Genomic DNA, 6,004 nt, shown 5'->3' with positions numbered 1-6,004 from the left:
CTGGAGGATGCGGACCATTTGGATCCCTTCCAATTAGGGTTCAGGCCTCATCATGGGACTGAAACTGCCTTGGTCGCACTGGTTGATGATCTCCGGCGAGCTAGGGACAAAGGTGAGAGTTGCTTCCTAGTTCTGCTGGATCTCTCAGCGGCCTTTGATACAATCGACCACAACATCCTTCTGGACCGTCTAGAGGGGTTAGGAGCTGGGGGCACTGTTATACAGTGGTTTCGCTCCTTCCTCCTGGGCCGTGTTCAGAAAGTGGTGGGGGGGATGAGTGTTCAGACCCTTGGGCCCTCACTTGTGGGGTGCCTCAGGGTTCCGTCCTCTCCCCCATGCTTTTTAACATCTATATGAAGCCGCTGGGAGAGATCATCAGGGGGTTTGGACTGGGTGTCCATCAATATGCAGATGATACCCAGCTCTACCTTTCTTTCAAATCAGAACCAGTGAAGGCGGTGAAGGTCCTGTGTGAGTGCCTGGAGGCGGTTGGAGGATGGATGGCGGCTAATGGATTGAAGTTGAATCCTGACAAGACAGAAGTACTGTTTTTGGGGGACAGGGGGCGGGCTGGTGTGGAGGACTCCCTGGTCCTGAATAGGGTAACTGTGCCCCTGAAGGACCAGGTGCGCAGCCTGGGAGTCATTTTGGACTCACAGCTGTCCATAGAGGCGCAGGTCAATTCTGTATCCAGGGCAGCTGTCTACCAACTCCACCTGGTACGCAGGCTGAGACCCTACCTGCCCGCGGACTGTCTGGCCAGAGTGGTGCATGCTCTAGTTATCTCCCGCTTGGACTACTGCAATGCGCTCTACGTGGGGCTACCTTTGAAGGTGACTCGGAAACTACAGCTAATCCAGAATGCGGCAGCTAGACTGGTGACTGGGGGCGGCCGCCGAGACCACATAACACCGGTCTTGAAAGACCTACATTGGCTCCCAGTACGTTTCCAAGCACAATTCAAAGTGCTGGTGTTGACCTTTAAAGCCCTAAACGGCTTCGGCCCAGTATACCTGAAGGAGCGTCTCCACCCCCATCGTTCTGCCCAGACACTGAGGTCCAGCGCCGAAGGCCTTCTGGCGGTTCCCTCATTGCGAGAAGTGAAGCTACAGGGAACCAGGCAGAGGGCCTTTTCGGTGGTGGCGCCCGCCCTGTGGAATGCCCTCCCATCGGATGTCAAGGTGATGGACAACTACCTGACATTCAGAAGACATCTTAAGGCGGCCCTATTCAGGGAAGCTTTTAATGTATGATATTTTAGTGTTTTTTGGTTTCTGTGGAAGCCGCCCAGAGTGGCTGGGGAAACCCAGCCAGATGGGCGGGGTACAAATAATAAATTATTATTATTATTATTAAGAGGAAGATTATGAGAATCTATGAAGTTGGTCAGAGAGGGTGTCTGGATCAGCTATGGTGAGGATATGTGTTTTATAAGTGAGGTAGTTCTGCACTAGCCAAGGAACAATGGATGCTTCCTAAAGGACTGAATTCCTGCTCCTTAAGGATGGAGGCCATTTTTTTGTATTTTGTTTCTTTCTGATAATGAGGATACAGCAAGCATGTGTGTGTGTGTGTGTGTGTGTGCGCGCGCGCAAATCTTGCTGACTGTATTCTCTCTCTCTCTCTCTCTCTCTGTGTGTGTGTGTGTGTGTCCACCCTTTGCATTCTACTTTCCCTCTCCATTTCCCTCTCTCCTTTATCCTCCTTCTCCAATCTTCTTTCTGTCAGAGTCATCTAGGGACAAATGTCTATTAAGACCAGGCTGGGAAGAGACTATACCTAGAAAGATGTGACATTCATTCTTTTGAATAAAAATTGGTAGATCCACTGCTGGATCAAACTCCCTTCCTATTAATCATGGATAATGAGACCTTTCAAGTAGAGCTATATTTTTCTTCATCTCTTACAAAATTCCAGCCCCAATTCTGGAAGCTGTTTTGGATTCCAGAGCATTTTCTTTTTATGGAAATTACCCTTTCAGTCATTATCTTTTATTTCACCTTTTGATTTGACTGCATGCCATGAGCCAAAGGAAGCCAATGCTTGCCCTAAAGACCACTTCTTCACAACTTCCATGAGATAGAACTGTTTTTGTAATTTTGACTGCATGTCAACATTTATTTTATGTCCTGGACAACACTCAGGGTTTTTTGTTTTTTTTATGAAGGACAAAGCTGCAATCGTCTGTGGAGCAATTATAAATTGGTCTTTTTGTAGATGATGGAGAGATGTAACATCTTGGATGGCAAAAGACAAACAGCCACACCAGCAGAAAAATTGATATAGTTGTTAGAGACATTGTTTCATTTTTTTCCCCAGCACACTTTCATTTAGACATGCACCTCTTAATTCCATGGTACAAATTATCCTGGTTCCACTTCCTTTTTCATGGTTAAGAGTTTGTTTCGAATAGTTTGTTTTCATTATATATTTGGATTATATTATAACAATTGTAATGTTTGGAGATTTTGAATTTCTTTAATTAAAAAAGAAAACTTGTTTTTTCTTTTCATAGACTTTTATTTTTGCGGGGGGGGGGGGATTAATTTGACATTCCCTCTCATGTGCATACACAAACAGTTGTTCATTATATTTGCTTTTTACCTTAGATTCGTATGCAGAAATTCTCCAAACACAATAATCTGTAAAATGACCAAGTTCCAACAGCCTTTGATCAGTTTGGCTGGTACCACAGTTGGCATATTTGACTAACCTCATAACAAAAGTCAGCCACTGATGACATGATGGAGACCACAATAGGAACCAAAATGGCATGGTTTGATATTTTAATGTGTAGCTAGGGAAGGAATGGCTTGCTAGTCTATGGTCTCAGGAACAAGAGTAGATAGCTCAACATTTCAAGTAACCATTGGATCCATTCTGGGTAAAGAAGATGGCACCTCAGGTGCTTGCAAGCGGCAAGTAAAAATCTTTATGGGGACAAATTCAGACAGTTGCATCTCTCGTCCTATATAATGTCCTTTCACCACTACCCCCAGGTTATATCTCATGGCACACCAGGACAGACCTATCAGGGATCATAGCCTCAGCTCTCTTTTGCTGCTCCTCCTCTGCTGTTCTTTCCTACCCTCTGGCTTTCTGTAATAAAGAGCCTAGTTCTCCAAATGTATGCATTTAAATAAATATAATCAGCTTTCCCGAACGTGCATTTTTATACCTTCTTTTCATGAATGTATACAGTTTCATGCACACTTTACCCTACCACATGCATTTTTGTAGAGAACTGCATTGCCAAATTTGGAGACGTGTGAATTTCAAAGAATGGTTGGTCGCCTTTTCGCTGATGTATTGTTTTGGAACGTGTGAAATAGGCCTTTAAATATGAACTGAATCAAATTTCTCCCTCAAGGTTTATCTACTCCATAGAAGGCAGATGGGTAGCCTGTGGCCCCTGGCTCAATTTCATGCGGCCCTTGGCCTGATTTCATGTATATGGAAAAGAGGGAAGAACAAGGGGAGAAGAGATAACACAAAGGGAGAGAATAGCGGGTGGCAGAAAGTTGGAGAGGAAGGAGTGACAAAAAGAGAGAAAGCAAAGAGGTTGAGCGGGGAGAGAAAAGGGGGTGCCTAACCCAGTTTTGGCTCTGAGAAGTTAACCCCAGGGGAACGGTGCCCTCCACAGAGAAGAGATTGCCCCCAATGAGAAGAGCAAACATTGTTCTTTTGTTATCATTTAGTGCAGGAACACCCAATAGCAGTGAATTTCCTTTATTTCTCATCCTGGCCAAATCTTTTTCAAGTGGCAGACAATTGATGGCTTTAGGCATTTTGCCAAAACCTGTTTCTTTAGCAAGGCCTTGAGCTGAAAAACTTTTCTTTCCTCGCTATGAATAGGTTAAGGCTGTTTTCCTTTCTCTCTTAAGTTCTGGGGTTTTATTAGTTGCTTTCAGCAGAGAGGGATAATTATTGTTTGGGGATTTTGTGCATGTGTTTCAATGGCCCTCCGGAGCAGGCTTTGAGGGTGTGCAGAAACACATAGGCTGGAGGAGAGGCAGATGAATTCCCATTGCACAGGAAAAACCCTGTTTGTGCAGTGTTGGATTCCACCCTGTTTATATCTTATGTTGTTAAAATATTAACATAGAAACTTATTCATAATTAAATTATTGATTAAAATAGATTGAAGCACTTTGTTGCTCTAGTACAGGGGTGACCAATGTGGTGCCATCAAGATGCTGATGGACTACAACTCCCATCATCCCTGACTACTGGCTGGGGTTGATGAGAGTTGCAGTCTGTCAACATCTGGAGGATGCCATGGTGGCTATCCATGCTCTCTAGCACAACATACTCACTTTAGAGAAGAAACTTAGAGAAGTATTGAGGAAATGAATGAAAATGTGGGGAATGAGCAAATCAAACACTCTGCAAGCAAATCAGGATGAATGCTCAATAAAGACCAGATATAGTCTAACTTCAGGCTTTGTGCAAGCAAATTGGGATGAACACTCCATGAACAAGTCATTGGGAGGAGCCTTGTAAGACAACTGTACTGTTACAGTATGTGATGGCCACCAATTTGGATGGCTTTAAAAAAGCATCAGACAGACAAATTCATTGAGAAAGCTGTTGATGGTTACTAGCCAGAATGGCTCTGCTCTACTACCACAGCTGGAGGCAGCAATGCTTCTGAATACCAGTTGCTGCATACTACTGGAGGAGGGAATGCTCTTGTGTTCAGACCCTTATTGCAGGTTTCAGACAGGCATCTTGGGTGGCCACTATGGAAATAGGATGCTCAACTAGATGGGTCATTGGCCCGATGATGCAGCAGGCTCTTCTTATGCTCTCATGTTCTCATGAGATAATGTTCTCATGTTGCATTAATATAGCACGGGACTGAATCCAGCACCATCAGTCAATGCAGCACAGCACACTTCAACTAGTGCCAGCACATGGCAAAGTTGGAAGCTGCCTCCCAAGAGCTGATGTTTGGAGAGTTAACTGAAGTGTGTTTCTGACATATTAAAATCCCTAGCCCGTTTCTGATGCAATCCTGACCATGCCTACTCAGATATTGATGTCAGTGGAGCTTACTGCTAGGTGACTGAGGTTAGGATTGCAGCCGCAGTTTTCCAGGACCAGGGAATCCACTCTTGCTTTCTTTACTGAAGGACCATACACACACACACACACACACACACACACACACGAAAGGAAACTGGTGGTGTTTAGGTATGAGATCATTTTGATGCAAGATGGACCATCAAAGGGTTGCCTGGCAGCATGTACTAAGAGGAACAGCAAGAATGCTCACTGGAAACAATGGGATACAACTGAAGGTGCACAGGAGATAATGGGAGCTCCTGATAGTTTGTTTCAATAGATACCTGTTGCTTTCTTTATGGGCCTTAGAAAAAAGGGGGGCTGACCTTTGGCCAGAAACCATCTTTCAGCCTACCTCACAGGGTTTTGAGGCAAAAATGTAAAGGGAGAAAGCATGTGCACCACCTTGGGGAAAAGCTGGGCTATAACTACATAAATGAAGATGTGCTAGATAAAAATTAAGCCCCAACAGAACTGTAATACCCGATGGAATGGGAGGCTAGACGCCGCATGGTGCAGCGGTGAAGAGTGTCGGGCTAAGAGCTGGGCGGCGACCAGGGTTCAAATCCCCACTCGGCCATGAAGCTCCCTGGGCCAGTGACTGCCTCTCAGCCAGCCTCCCTCGCAGGGTTGTTGGGGAGATTTAATGAGGAGCAGGAGAACCACGTGCGCCACCTCGAGCTCCTTCGAGAAAAGGGGGGGGCATGTCGATGCAATAAGGAAATCTGGTACGGGCTTGTTGTCCGGCAAAGAGGCAAAAAGCTCTCTCTCTCTCCAGCGCCTTCAAAAAGCAGCGCGATCCCTTCCTTCTCCTCGGCTGCTTCTGGCCGCCCCTTCTGCTGAGAAGTTGCTGAGAAGAGTTAAAGGAAACGTCCGTCGATGTGCAAAGGGGAGGGGGGCAGAGGGGCGAGGCGGGGGAGGCTGAGCAGCTCGGGCC

The sequence above is a fragment of the Podarcis liolepis genome (assembly GCF_965112155.1).
Source record: "Podarcis liolepis genome assembly, chromosome: 4".
Lineage (NCBI taxonomy): Eukaryota > Metazoa > Chordata > Lepidosauria > Squamata > Lacertidae > Podarcis > Podarcis liolepis.
Note: the sequence above shows the minus strand (reverse complement) of the source record.